A 16,449-nucleotide genomic window follows, 5' to 3' on the forward strand; every position below is an offset into this window, starting at 1 on the left:
ATGTATTCAATCTAACAGCTGGCTTTATGGTCTGGTTTCAACACTCTCTTTCTTCTTTCTATCAGGTCCATGATAGACTATCTTTTTTCTAAATTCCTCAAATTAAGCAGAATCAGACTTCTCAATCCCATTGAATAGTTATCCTCCCACAGTGTCTGAAAAAAATATATATCGTCAGTCTGTTAAAATAGGAGTATGAGATCATGTTGAGCTAAAATAATTTAAAATGTTTTTCTACACGCTAAGTATGACCAATGTCTTTGTCCTGTACTAGCAATCTACATTTTTCTCTGCTTTGGTCTACACAGGGTTTTCCTTTCTGGATCTAATATTAGACTAAAGGTTAAAATTAATTAAATCTGAAAAATTGTGCACATTCTGTTCCCTCTTAAAAGTTATCATATGCTAAAACTCCAGCAGGACCTGTTAAGGAGAACTGTAAACTCTTCAGTAATTTTTACTATGAAACTATTTTTTTTAACCATGGAACATCTTCATATTTTCTGTTCTCCATGTAAGATGAGGACCTGGGTCTTGATGATTTCTGCTCCACAAGGATTAGAGAGAGAAGCAGAAGTTGAATCTAGTAAGGTGATGTCACATGCCATCCCCATGATGCAATCTGAAGATAGTATATTGGAGGTGTCATAGCTGTGAAATTCAATCCAGCATACACCATGGTCCAGCTTCTGCACTAGATAGGCTTTCATTACTAGTTTACAGAGGTGGATCTAATATACATTCTGAGCTGTCAGCAAACCTACAAACTTGCAGGCAAGAGTTGAAAGAAGTACCACTGCTTTTACCTTGCTCTAAAATAACAACAACAAAAAAAAATATAAGACCTCAATACTAAAGGTTATGAATATCTATAGGTCCTTCCACCTACAGCAGCTTATTTAATATTTCAGTTCTCAGTTTAGAATATTCTGAGCCAGAGCTTCATTAGAGTTAACAGAATCCATAGCTTTAAAAGTTCCTTGCCCGGCATAGAAGCCAGTGCCTCTTCTAATTGCCTTGAATCCTGGGTGATCTCTAGCTTTGGGTTCCAATGCAAATGGTTCTCACCCAAACTCCTTCCTTGAAGGAGGGAATCTGAAAAGGGTCTCTGCTCATACACCCACAGTACAATAACAACACCCCAAAGACTAATGAGATTCACTGCAACTGCAAGTAATAGCGGTTGATGAAAGTCACATTCAGAAGAAAATGTGGCTTTAAGCTTGGACTTGGAGTATCTAATACTGTGTTCCACTACCTTCTTAAACCCAGCACTAGCACCTCCCTCTTTCTGGTGTCTTTAAGTTAGGACACAAAGTAACAGTTCCATTAATTATTGACCTGCCTCTGTAAGGCTCACTATACATATATGAGTTATATACTCTTTAACCTCCCAATCATGCCTTAAGAAGTTAGTAATATTATTTTATAGCAAGCATAGTAGTTTAATCCAGACTGTATTGTGTGGAGGAATCTCCCAAATCCCCTGACCAACAACTGGAGGGGGAACTATCCCGTACCCAGCACTAAGAGTTTCATTTGGTGCCCTCTGTTTTCTAAAGGGAATATCATTCCTTGTATAGGGCAACTCCACTGAATTTCTCTCTTTCCAACTCCCTTCCTCTCTCTATGTGTGTATGTATACATATTATAAAACAAAGGACATAAATCTGCAAGCAGCTAGGGGAGTCTATGGAGAAGAGTGTTATTTGAGTATGATCAAATGTATTATATATGTGTATGTATATGAAATTCTTAACAAATTAAGAAAAATATTATGTACATATACATGCATGTGTACACATATACATACTACGAATTCATATGCTCCATAAACACAATACTAATGCCCCTCAGGGCCTTGGAAGTGGTTCATCAAGACTCTGAAGCTTTGGACTCATGACCCTTGCATGTCTATCATCCTCTTGTTTCAGCTGACTCAGTTGGCTCACTTTCATGGCCCTAAACTCCTTTACTGAAGCTTTTCTGTTCACTTTGTTCCTGTTTGCTCCATTTTCTCTAGAACTGGTTGCTCTTGGCCACCAACACTTGGGACTGTCACCTGTGACAGAGTGGTGAAGAGTTGAGAACAGCATCACATGCACTAAAGAGGATCGTCTCCAAGTGCCATCAGCTTCTTCTAACATCAACAGAGCAGGAAATGAGTCGAGGAAAGAGGAAATGTGTAGTGATGGCCCCCTTCCCCCCAGAGTAAGGGTAGAGAGAGCACGTGGAAGAGAATGCCATGTCTTCACTGCTCTGTCCCTTAGAGGCTTCCTTTCATAATGAATCCTTTCACCAGGATGTTTGTAACTGTCTGTCACCTTGATGCATTTCCTTAAAGATGGTTATAAATGCACTATTGTGAGGAAAAGACCTTCCCCCCAACTCCAGCTCTGCTTTTATGTGACATCCCTTTAATACTTAGAAGATAATCAGTATCACTTTAAGGGGTGTGGAAACACACAAGGTCCATAATCGGCATTTCTAGTACCTGTGAATGTTAAATGCACGTGTGTCATTAAGAAGTTTCGTCTTACCAAATGCATTGTGTCTAGCAAAGGGAAGCAGCATGGTTATGCACTATATGCCGATATGTGAAAATGTTTATCTTCTTATTCTCCTCCTCACCCTGTGAGAACTCTCAGATTGTTGTCTCTATCTGAATTCTCTTCTGAGCTTGCCCGAGATTGTCCAGAACACCCGTCAGCTCACGGTCACGCTTCTTGAAAAGCAGCTCTGCTTTTGTGCCCTTATCTATTTTCACAGCAGTAACACCACTCTCCTTCCCTTCTTATTCCAAAGGCAGAGTTTGACTTAGCCATTCCAAACCAGCCTTCTCTCTAACCATGTTTCTCTACAGCCGTCACTCCTTGGGGCTGTCCTCCTCCCACCTGGTGGATTCAGCTGGCCACCCTGTACCTAGTCATCCTTACTCCCTTTTCGCTTCCCTTGTTTGTGCGTAACTCATGTTGAATGGCTGTAAATTGTCTGCCCCCATCACTAACCTCTTCTTGTCCTTTGACTGGTTATCACTCTTCTGTGGTTCCCTGGACTTTCAGAATGAAGTCCAAACTTTTCAACATCCTACAATATATTTTCATCTTTGTCTGCCATCTTTCTTTTGACATTTTGATAATTTGGTTCCATTGCACGAGTCACACTATTAACTGACCTCAGGCGTTTGTTTCATTTTTTAAAATGACTTTCTGTTCTTCGTTACCCAGCTTAGAGATTACCATTTCCCAGAGACTTCCCTTGACTCACAACTCACAGGCTGTTTATAAAAGACCTCTTGCCATCACCCCCCATACACCCCTGCACTGTGGCTACTATTGGGTGAGGGTCAGCATCAAATTTATTGTTGCTGTTATCAAAATTAATTTGTCATGATTGAATGTCAGGGCTGTCATTGATATGCATTTAATCTTCACAAAATCAAGAGGCCAACTTATTTTCTTTACCTAAAAGAGGCAGGACTTTGTGAAATGAATGAGTTTGTCCAAAGCGATACCTCTAGTAACTGGTAGAGGTAGAATCTAGGGCAGGGCTTATCTAATAGATTCCAAAGCTACCTTGGTTGAGCCCAGCCTAACTATAACCCATTTATCATATTTTCTGTTGATAATAATTTTCCTTATTCTTTCACCATTAAATATTAAGCTGGTCTCTCAAGGGAGGAGACATTGCCTGAGCCCTTTAAGCTTCTGCAGTGTAAAACACTGAGCTAGACATGTGGTAAATTGTCCCTAAAACAGATTAACTGCCCAAATGCTGAAACAGAAGTGAATTAATGAATTGCCTTGGCTTTCTAAAGACACTGATTAATTGGATGTAGATAGCCGTGTAAAGTAGAGTTTACCTTCCTCCCCCCCACCACCACCACACATACACACAGCGTCCCATCGCCTCCCCTCCCACACTTAGCATCCCACCTCTTCTATCTCAGGTTCCTCTTTCCCAGTCAACTGGCATAATCTTGTCTTGTGTTTCTAATTTTTCTTTCTCCCAACGCTCAGAGCATTTTGTGTTACTCAAGAATATTTTGGTTCATGGAGAGTATTTCTACATTTCTCCTCAGAGGAGGTTTTGGAAGGCCGGTGGATGATGATGGCAATCCATGGGGTGTTGCTGTGAAAATAAAGCTAAAGGAATTTCCAAAATGTGACAAGCTAGAAGGGAGAGGCAACGAGGCTGTGGCCCGAGTTACATTATGCTGTGACTTAGGAAAAATCACACAGTCATTTTCTTCAGGGCAACGTTGCTGTGCCTTTTCTTACAGGGATTTTTCTCATTTATTCTTTCATGCTCCATCACACGCTAAATCAACTTAAGTATCTGCAGGGTTATGATTTTTAGAAAGCTCTTTCTCTACAGAAGCGATTTGCTCTTTATTTCACCCTTCATGATTAAGTTGAACATCTGAAATACTCTTTCCTCTTGTGTTACCAACTAACGAAGTAATTATGCCAGCTAACAGAATGGAGAACTGTATACATATTTGAATCTAAATAGCCTCCTTCTCCATGAGCTCTGAGTGTATGGCTTTAACATATTTCCAGCTGCTTTGGCCCCTCAGGGACACTGTTTTAAATCACATTGGGGTTTCATTAACCAGGCTCAGGGCTACCTCTGAAGTGCTGCCCTGTTCATTTTGATCTCTTCCCGAGTAGCCCAGTGATGAATTCGCCCAGGTTTTCCTTTCCAGCCCCGTTCTCTCAAGGCACCTAGGCATCTTTCAGCAAACAGTCTGAGTATCTTAATCAGTTTTTCTCCTCTCTCATCACTTCTCCTCTCAGGGCCCTGGCATTCTGCCCAGGGAAGTAAAACCCAAAGTATTTCCACTGAAGTTCATCAGTGGGATTTCCATTATGTTTCTAGGTGCCACCATTGAGAGTTACGATGGTTCTCATTTCAGGAGCTGAACAAACAAGGTGTTTTGGGCATTCCTGGCTCACCGAAATGGAAACCGTTACTCATTCCTTTGTTCCGGTTTTCCATTTCTCAGACTGTCTCCCCAGGCTCCAAAGGCACCTTTCCCCATCTTCATTGATTTCTCTCTCTCCCTTTGGCTAGTGACTCTGGATTAGGATTTCTCTGATCCTCTCTCTACCTTCATTCTCACCTTTAGACTCTAAGTGTCCTGGGCGCATGCTGTCTTCAGTCCTGGGTTACAGGGGTTAAGGCTTTACCTATATGCTATGTAATTTCCTCCTTTGTACTATACACGTCTGGCTACACTGAAACAGAAAGTGAAAAGAATTTCTTCGGAAGGCAAAGAATCACATGGCTTGATGAGTGCTTTACCGCAACTACCTCTTAATCCACTGATCTACAGCATAAAGCTCTCACCTCAATACGGTTTCTGTGTTTTATTCATTACTTAAAGAGCATTCATAAAATCATCCTCAAATTCTGAGCCATTCAAGGAAACAGGAATGGAAGACAAGGATGCCAGGGACATTTCCCAAGCCTTTGTGAACTCAGTCTAAACCCCAGCCTCGGGTTTACAGGCTTGGCTTTGGACCACCCAGTGTGGTGGGATGACAGATTCTGGTCCAGCCAAGCAACAGTTCAGGTGAGAGGAAAGAAGGCCTGCCACGCTCGTGTTCCTACAGGCTTTTTCTTTGAAGAGAAAAAAATGGGGATGAGAGAGAGGAAAACTTGGAAAAACAGAAGAATGGAAAAGAATTGCATATGGATCAAGTTCATTTAGCTCTGGTGTGATACTGCTGGAAAGATTATGGCTATCTGTGATAGATAGCTATACAATAGCTATGGTATTTATATAAAGAATTTGAGAGAGAGGAAGTGAAATAGTAATTATGTAAATTAATGTTCCAGTGGCTGTTCTTCCTTCTCTCACTATTTTATGGCCTTAAAGAACTTGTTTTGACTCTTTCCTTAAATATTAAAAAAAAAGTGTGTGTGTGTTTGTGTGTGCGTGTGTGGGGGTGTGTGTTTTAGAGTCTGTATATATTCATGCAGGTATCTAAGAAAGCCAGAAAAAGGCATCAGATACTCTGAAACTAGACATACAGGCAATTATGAGTCACCCAGTATGGGTACTTGGAACTGAACTTGGGCCCTCTGTAAAAATAATTCATGTGCTCTACCACTGAGCCACACTTCTTAGCTTTCTCTTTTCTCTACTTTTGGAAAATGTTTCTGCTTTCTCTAAAGGGTAATAAAAGATACAGAAAAGTTAACAAAATTGTCATCAATATCTTTAAACATCATAGTTTCACTCTTCTTAGACATATCAAGCCCTGGGCAACTTAAATGATCCAACAGGCAAGACACACAGATGGAAAACAATCCAATTGTATATTCTCAGCCCCCAACACTTCTCTGAACCAACTCATGAGGATGGAGGAAATTCTACATTCTGTTTTGAATGTACTGCAGAGGGGAGAAATCACACCACCTTTACCTTTAAAAAATGCCTTGTAGAAACATCACACTCAAGAGAGCAAAACCAAAATGGTTTAGTTCATTGTAAGGAACTCGTCTTCCTCAAGGAATAACATGCCTCTCCTCCATTTCTGCTGATAGCCTTTTAGTGATTTGAGTAACCCAAACCTTTCTGTGTGGTATCTATTTGCATTCTTCTCAGGCTGCTTGGTTGCATCTTGGTCAAATACTGCGATTAAAATCTTAGATAAACAAAGACAAGGTTTGGGTTTTATGAATGCATATTCAAGGAAAACTGTTTTTCTTATTTGTAAAGAAGGTCAGAGCAAAAACGTCTTCTCAGAAAGTGCATCAGGCAAGTGCTTACCCCTAAGACAAAACAATTAAAGAACTTAGTAAAACTTAGTAAGAGGAAGCAGGGTAACACAAGTGGTAAGTCATGAAGACCTGAGTTCAGATCTCCAGCACCCACGTCAAAGTGTTTGGTAACCCTAACACTGGGGTCAAGGCGGGGACAGGTGGATCTTCAGAGTTCATTGTCTAGCCATTCTAGCTGAATAGCTGGGTTCCAGATTCAGTGAGAGACGCTATCTCCAAAACTAAGTGGGGGAACAATTGAGGAGGCAGGATTTGTACAGTGCAAGTTCTGCCCTTCTGGAAATTGGAAGCGATGTACAATCTGAATCTAACCCTTTCATGAGTAAGACATCCGCTAAAATAAAATAAATTTAAATAATGGATAAGGCATGTAATAGAAATTCTACTGGCTTACTATGATTTACAGAAGGCCACATTTAAATTTTTTCTTGTTGTCATTTCTGATTGACATAGTAATTGTACTCAATTATGGGATACAGTGAGATATTTTGAATTCATACAAAGTAATTAGCATACTTATAGTTGAAATTTTTGTCATTTCTTTATGATACTATATTTAAAATTGTCATTCATCTATCTCCATACACATATACACACACATGCATATGCGTGCAAACAATGCAGCCTTAATCATATCTGGTTCTGAACCATAGACCAGAATAATTTTTGCAACTGAAGTAACAATGTGCTCACTGGTAACCACCATTCTCTTTCCAGTTTCTAGGCACCCACACTCCCACTGTGACATATATGCAGACCTTTATGCAGAACACAACCATGGCACATATGCAGAAGATCTAGATCAGACCCCCACAGGATCTTTGACTGTTGCTTTCATCTCTGTGGGCCCCTATAAGTCATACTTAGTTGATTCTGTGGATCATGTTCTCATGGTGTTGGGAAATAACCTTTTAAAAAAAACCATATGTGGTAATCATTCTTTGAATTTATTAAGATTATAACAAATTAGAATTAAATGACTAATATATTGAATTTCATAAGCACACTTTCTAGCATCAAACAGAGTTTAACTTTTTAAATCAATTCAACATTATTATAATATAGTATTACCCTTTTATATTTTATAGATTGCTTATCAGAATTACTAAATATATACTAACCCAGAGGAGTGGAGTACCTCCTAATGTCATGACACACCTTAGAAGTCATTACATGGGACGATTCCTATTTTAATTATCCTTCCTCTACCCAGTTTATGATTCAGTGTGATATTTTAAAAATACAATCCTAAACAATAGGCACATCATTTTATAAAGAAGTATTACAATATGTACAACTGACTCAGGCATTTTTTTAGAATATGCTAGAACCTTTCCATTATTATATAAATTTGTGGAAGTATTTGAATATTAACTAGTACTTATCTTATAGTCCTATCTTCAAAAATATCTCAAATGTATCATTTCACATCATTTTGCTACTTCCAAATCATTAATCAATGTTAACTGTATGTTCATAGTCATGGTTGGTTTGGGGCTTCGTTATTCTTTAATAATCTCTTCTGCTCTGACTTCCTTTTCTTCATTATAATTAACTTGTGAGAAACTGAGTCATTGGTTCTTAAATGTTCATTTTGGGTTGTGTGTTGTTTCTTCATGGTATTAGCTTCTCTTTCTTTTTAGTTTTTTTCCCTTCTTTCCTTTCTTTTACATCCCAGCCACAATTTTCCCTCCCTCCTCTCCTCCCAGTCCACTCTCCCATTCATAACCTCCCCCAATCCACTTCCCCTCTGTTTCTGTTCAGGAAAATGCAGGCCTCCCATAAATATTAACAAAACATGGCATATCAAGTTGCAGTAGGACTAAGCACCTCTCCATGTATTAAGACTGAGCAAGGTGACCCAGCGTGAGTAGTAGGATCCCAAAGGCCAGAAAAAGAATTGAGTCAGAGATGGTTCCTGCTTTCATGGTTAGGAGTCTCGCAAGAGGACCAAGCTACACAATTGAAACATATATGTAGAGGCTTAGGTCAGTCCCCTGCAGCCTCCATAGTTGTCAGTTCAGTGTTTGTGAGCCCCTATGAGCCCAGGTTAGTTGACTCTGTGGGTTTTCTTATGGTGGTATCCTTGATCTTTTTGGCAACTACAGTTCTTTCTCCTCCTCTTCTGCAGGATCCCCTGCACTCTACCTAATGTTTGACTGTACATCTCTATATCTGTTTCCATCAGTTGCTGGATGAATTTCTGATGACAATGGGGCTGGGCACCAATCTATGAGCATATCATAATATACTTAGGCATCATTCCATTGCAAGTGACATTTTTCTTCTCCAGTTGTGTTTGGTTCCAACGTAGATCTCTGGGTCATCCAGCCTGTGGGTCCTGGTACTCCAGACAGTGTCAGGGGTAAACTTGCTCTTCTGGCATGCTTTCTAGGCTATCCCAGTCATTGGTTGCCCATTCACTCAATTGCTAGGCTACCCTTACCCCAGCACATCCCATAGACAATACAGTCTGTAGTTTGAAGGTTTTGAGGCTGGGTTCTCTTTCTAATCTTTAATTTTTTTTTAGCAATAGAAACTCAGACCTGAAAGCATTGGGTTTAGATCCAGCTTTTCTAGAAGCGGGAGAAATGGCTCATCAGTTAGTAGCTCTTGCTGCTCTTGCAGAAGACCCTGGATTCAGTTTCCTCCATCCACATTGCAACTCAGAAATCACTCAGTTTCTGGGGAGTCTTTATACCCTCTTCTGACCTCCAATGACTACAGACATACACATGTTTCATATGCATGCATGCAGACAAAGCACTCATATGCATAAAATATAAATAAATAAATCTTAAAATCAGCTTTTCAGGTAAAGACTTCTCCGTAAGTGATGCTGTATATAGTTATGATTCTGATTCATCACGTTCTATTTACAATTAGCTAATTGTCCCAAACACAATCTTAAAATTAATCAATAAACCCGGGTAAAAGCAAAGTAATTCTTCTTCTGTAAAGTTCCCCTTTATTGACTGGTTTTGGCATCCAGCCATATTACACATATTAAATTATTCATTAGGAATTGTAAAATAATTGTTTTCTAATTACATAATTAATTTTACATCTATTACCTAACTTCTTTTCCATAAACCTTTTCCTCATCAACTTTACAAATACAATGAGATGGAACTCATGCCAGAAACATAGAATAAACACTTATTTCCTTCTGTTTCTCAGTTTTCAAGTGTATGCTTCCCCTATTAAATAATATTGATAGCTAATGAGGCTGCGAGGCTTTTATTTTCCTATTTTCAGCATCACTGAGGACGTGTGTGCTTTGATGTGTTCAGTCCAGTTAAGTTAGTCTGTTTTTCTTCATGTGTCTCAGCAAGGTAAAACCTTTCCTCTTCACCAAGAGGATACCCTGCTCACAGAGTTCTTTTTTTCATCATCAAAGTATCCCATGTTCAATCAGAGGGAACTCCATCACGGTTTAGCCTGTTTATTTTGATTTGACACCATTCCATTCATCTTTAAAAGTGTCCTCCGACTGGGCTAAGCATGAAGCATGAGGTCAGAGTGCTTCCCAGCAGGAAGCAGGACCTAGTTTTTTCTTCAACACACTTGGTTCCTAAGAATCATAATTTCTTTGTTTTCTAGCACAAGATGTCTCAAGGAATGGGAATCCTGACTTTATCTCTAGTGTATAATTTAGTATTTCCTGTATAATTATTGTATTTAGGCTCAAATATGAGATTTAATATGTGTATAAAAGGGATGAAACTCATGTTAGTGGCATCACAAAAGATTAAGGATTCATTCCCCTCGTTCTGTACTCTGAAGTAACTTTTAAAGAGTGAGATTGTCTATTCTGTAACTGTTTATTTACCTGCTAAGCTTCCTTGGGTAATGGGTTCTTGGTGAAAACGTGTTTATACACTGATCCCATGTCTATAATTATTATTTTACCACCATTTCAGTAATGATTTAAACAAAGGAAATAATTTTTAATATTTTTCATTGCATTTTAGGTGTTTTCTACTGGGAACATTGTCTCAGCACATCTGGTACAATATATTGACTCATGTTTTATTTTTTTTAAGTGGGGGAAAAAGATATAAGACAAAGTTTCAATTGCCCTAGAGCCTAACTCTTCATTCTCTTTTATTGCTGAATTGCTGTGGCTTCAAAGTCTCCGTTGTAAAGTCTTTTTCCTCACACAACTTCCCGTCCCATTTCTCTTGCTTTCCATCATGGTAGAATTATTTAAGACATGTTTATGGGGTTTCCAACAGAGCTTTAAAATAAAAGATTGGCCACAGTGTGATACCCTGACTAAATTTTCTCTTTCTCAAAGAAGAGAAGAAAAATACATTAAAAAAACTAAATCTTTTGGAAAATTGCAAAATCCGCATTGTTGGAACACTACAAGTGGCGGGAAAGGAAAAGCAGCTGCCATTTGATCTGGGCAATAAGACTGTAGGCAACTTTGCTATTTTTTTTAGTAGAGTTAAAAAAAAACCTCTTGGCATTTGACTATTCATAGACATTCTAACGCCCTTATCACATCAATCTTCAATTGTAACTATTCTAAGAAGCCAATTCGTCTATATCACATAAAATACAATGATTAATAAAAGTATCAGGTTCCAAAATATGTAGGCTATTCCCTCTCTTAGATGATTCTAGTGTTTATATGAAAAACAGGATATTCTTTTCTATAATTTTTATAGTTTATTTGCAAAAAGATTTTCTTTCATACAGTGTATTCTGATCATAGTCTCCCCTCTCCTCAGATATAATATTATTAATATGTTTTCAACATAAATTGCTCTATTAAGTTTTGGAGGTTTTTGTTTTTTGTTTTTTAAGAAATAAAGTATATGACATAGTGGTACAATTCCGGCGCTTAGAAGGCTCAAGATTAGCCTGAGCTATACAAAAAGACCCTATTTTAATAAATAAAGAGAAAAAGAAAAGGTGGAAGAAGAGGGTTTTCATTTGTGGCCCAGATGGACTAACAGAAACCAATTTACTCTAATGCTCGAAGCTAACTAAAAACAGACAAGCTAAGCAATGGTTTCCAAGACACTGGATGCCAGGCAAAGGGAAGCAGTGACCTCTCACTGGTGCTAAACAGATTAGGCAAGCCCTGTGATGGCTCAGGATTACCTCCATGAGTGAATATCCTGGTTGCGGGGTAAGAAGAGGAACCTGGGCCGCAACAGCAGCTTCACTGCGTTGTGGAAATGAGCTGTGAACTGGCCAGATCAGCACAAAATTCACATAACACTGACGAAGAGAAAATTGCTCAGGCAGAGACAAGGCCACCTATGACCTGCCTCCTGGGGTACCCAGCCGAACAGATCACCATACATGGAAGACGAAAGAAATGGAGAAAGACAGACAGAGAGAGGGGGGAAGAAGGAGAAAGAGGAAGAGAAGAAAGAAAATTAAACAAAGACACCTATTGCCAAAAGGATTAGAAAGCAGAGTGCCCTGCACACAAAGCATCAAGGCGTGGTGCCCGCTTCAACAAGTCAAACTAAAGCTCTTCACAGTTGGTGGGGCTTTGAGAGTACTAGGAAAGTCTTACCCCAGTAAAGGGGAATAATTAGCTTTCCCCTAAACATAATGCTGATCCTGCCTAACAAATCCAAAAAGCAAGACCCAGAAAGATAAAGCTTTTTCCAAGTAATTTGAGTGTAACTCATACCAAAGCTTCCAAACCTTCGCATGGCTACTAACGTCCCAGTCCTGAAAAAGGTAGAAGTCACAATGGTTGGCATTCATTCAAAACATAGCCACGTGCAAGAAAGGGGAAAGTAGAGCCTATTAAAAAAAAAAAAAAAAGGAGAAATGCGTTCAGCCAAAGCCAATGGAGAAGTGTCATAGGTAAGAATCACCAACAAGGCTGTTGATTTTTGCTATTGTATTCTTTCTTGTGTTAAAAGGATGAAGCACAGATACAATGGATAGAGAGGAAAAGAATCCAGTGAAATTTCTGAAGATAAAAACTGTGACACTCAAGCTTTCTGGGTGGGATAGGATTAGTCACTGCAGAAGAAATATAATTCAACAAGAAGATATGGATGTGAAAAGATTCAAAATGGAAGCCTGGCGAATCCCAGCACTCAGGAGGCAGAGGCAGGGGGAACTCTGTGAGTTCGAGGCCAGCCTGGTCTACAAGAGCTAGTTCCAGGACCAGAACCAAAAAAGCTACGGAGAAACCCTGTCTCGAAAATAAAAATAAAATAATAATAATAATAAAAAGAATCAAGATGAAGTGTAGAGTTGCAGAATTAAAATTTTTACACAAAGCACCACTTAACTCTGCTATGTCATGTGGCCTAATAAGCATGAAATTTGAGTTCCTGGCAAGGCAAGGAAGGACACACCATTTGAATAAATAATAGCAAGAAGTTTTCCAAGTTTTAGTTAAACCAAAGTACAGATACTTTAGTCCTGGTAAAGATTCCCGGTAAACTCTTAAGTACAAGAAACAGAAAGTAAACTGAACCAAATTCCATCACAATCAAACAGCTTAAGGCTGGTTGGAGAAAATCTTAAGTGCAGCTAGAGGGAGTAGCATGCTGTATGCAGAAGAACGAAGTTACGTATGAGAGAACCCTTAATGAAATCAGCGTGTGAAAGATCACGAGGGAACGCCACTTTGAAATTTTTCATATCCTAATTACACATATTAATACTTTCATTGTAACATTTTCATATGGTGTATCATATAGCTTTCTGTGTTAACCCCCCATGACTGACTCTTGTTCTCCCCCTACTTCTGCAGGTCCTGTTGCTCTTCCTAACTGGTCACTTTCTAGTTTCATGGGGTTTCATTTGTTTGTTTGTTTGTGTTTTGCTATTTTTCTGTTTGTGAGTCATTAGGGTTCCTTATAGATCCTGTGTTAGGGACTGCAAAATTGCTTACAAGAGCACAGGCTCAAACCTTACCTGCACACAAACACTTCCATTGCATCCTCCACTTTCAAATCTCATTATTATCCAGACCCTCTAGCCTCTTCCCCCATCATGAGTCTCTTTCTAATTTCCGGGCTCCATATACACACAATCACATACAGTACACATATAAATATATATGTTTATATATATATGAATATATATATATATATATAAATTAGCAGCCATGATCCCTGAGAAAACACGTGTTATTTCTCTCCCTGCTACTTAATATTACTTAGTATAATACTTTCCAGTTATATCCATTTTCCTGTACATTTTGTAATTTTTTTCCTTTTTTATTTATTTATTAAAGATTTCTGTCTCTTCCCCGCCACCGCCTCCCATTTCCCCTCCCCTCCCCCGATCAAGTCCCCCTCCCTTGTCAGCCCAAAGAGCAATCAGGGTTCCCTGTTCTGTGGGAAGTCCAAGGACCACCCACCTCCATCCAGGTCTAGTAAGGTGAGCATCCAAACTGCCTAGGCTCCCACAAAGCCAGTACGTGCAGTAGGATCAAAAACCCATTGTCATTGTTCTTGAGTTCTCAGTAGTCCTCATAGAGACCCACATTGGAGCACCGGACTGAAATCTCAAGGTCCAAATCAGGTGCAGAAGGAGAGAGAGCACGAGCAAGGAACTCAGGACTGCGAGGGGTGCACCCACACACTGAGACAATGGGGATGTTCTATCGGGAACTCACCAAGGCCAGCTGGCCTGGGTCTGAAAAAGCCTGGGATAAAACCGGACTCGCTGAACATAGCGGACAATGAGGACATTTTGTAATTTTTATAGAATGAAATTTTTTGTTATCCAGTTAATGGACATCTAGGTTGGTTCTATTTCATAGCTATTGGGAGGGTATCAGCAGTAAAAATGAATGTGCAAGTATTTCTGCAGGAGGATAGATAGAGTTTCATGCGCAGGACGGATAGAGTTTGGTTATATGGTAGCTCTATTTCTAGCTTTCTGAGAAGCTTCGGCAACAATTTCCATAGCGGCTCCACAATTTCCTTCTCCCACCATAAGTAAATAAGGCTTCTGCTTTCCCCACCTCCATGCCAGAATTTGCAGTCATCATTTCCTTAGTGATAGGCATTCTGCCTGGGGAAATAGGGTCACAGGTAGATTTAATTTGCATCCCTTGATGGTTAAAGATCTTGAACATTTCCAAAAATATTTACTAGACACTTGTGCTTATTTTTTTTAAGAACTCCCTGCTCAGTTCCTTAACCGTTTTTGTTAGTTTTCTTTTAGCTATTTGTGTATTTTGGACTTTTACCCTCCATCGTGCATCATGCATGATTGGCAGACATTTTCGCCCATTCTTTGTCTCTTTAATTGACTAACAGTTTCCTTTGCTGCACAAAAGCTTTGTAATTTCCTGAGGTCCCATTATTTTCACCTGTTGTTCTTATTTCCTGAACTCCTGGAGACCTACTCGAGAGACATTACCTATGCCTGTATCTTGAAGTACATTCCCTATGGAACACTCCTTTTTGGTGTACCAGGAAAATGTCAGTTCAGAATACCATACCATGAAGAATATCTTTGAAACACATTGATTACATAAAACCATTTCAGATATGCTAAAACTAAAAGAATTGAATAATAGCACATTCCTAGTATAACCAATGTTAAAGGAAATTGTTCAAGTAGATTGGAAATGGTGCCAAGTGGAACTATGAGAGTGCACAATGGAATTTACAGCACCAAAAATAGCAAATATGCATGTCAATGCAAACTATTTTTATTATATTGATAATTTTATTATGATATTGATTTTATTATGATACAATGATATGATAGTTGGCTAAACAAAAATAGTGCTGTGTATTCACAATGTAGATAAATAACTACCTATGAGGGTTAGCACACTATTTCTTGAAGATCGATTGTGATAAATGAAAGGTACATACTACAAACATGGATAGAGCCTACAGTAACTAAGTTACAACAGGCCAATGGACTTATGAAAAATATGCAGGCATAGGGAAGCATAAAAGAGAGAAATGGTAGCCCAAAAAGTACAAACAGAATCATAGTGTAACCATGATTATATTAAATATAAAGTGTCTACTAGTAAAAAGACAAAAACTATCAACGTGGATAAAGAAAGCATGACCTAAACTCACGCTGCTTATAGGACTCATGCTGAAGGCTGGGAGCTGTCACACGAAGGAAGAATCTTTTGCCCAGATATGAGAACCTGAAGTCAGATCCCCAGGACCCAGGTACAAGTGATACACTACAGCATTTGTATCTGGGATCTCTGTCCCCATGGGAAAAGGCAAGACTCAGACGGAAAGATCTAGGAGCCCAAGGGCTATACTGGCCTGTATAAAGTGGAGTCACAGAGTATGGTGGAAAGGCAAAGACAGATACCCAAGGTTATTCTCTGGTCTCTGCATGCATATCCACCATGGCACTCGAGTCTGCCCTCACACATGAGCACATAAACCATAAACATACACAAAGAATTGTTCTCTCATAAAAAAGACATAAATGCAAGAATAAACTCTAAAAACATACCACCAACATTGGTCTTAAGAAAACAACAATGAATCTATAAATATCAGGCCAAATATTAACAGATTTCACCTTGGGGAATATCACCAACAATAAAGAAGGATTATTTTAATGATTGAGATGGTAGTTTATTAAGATGGCATAACAGCCTTTCCAAAATACCTGCAGCAAAAGACAAGCATAGCTAAAGCCCAGAGACAGATGTCAATACCCACCATT

Source organism: Microtus pennsylvanicus, chromosome 13 (assembly GCF_037038515.1).
Source record: "Microtus pennsylvanicus isolate mMicPen1 chromosome 13, mMicPen1.hap1, whole genome shotgun sequence".
NCBI lineage: Eukaryota > Metazoa > Chordata > Mammalia > Rodentia > Cricetidae > Microtus > Microtus pennsylvanicus.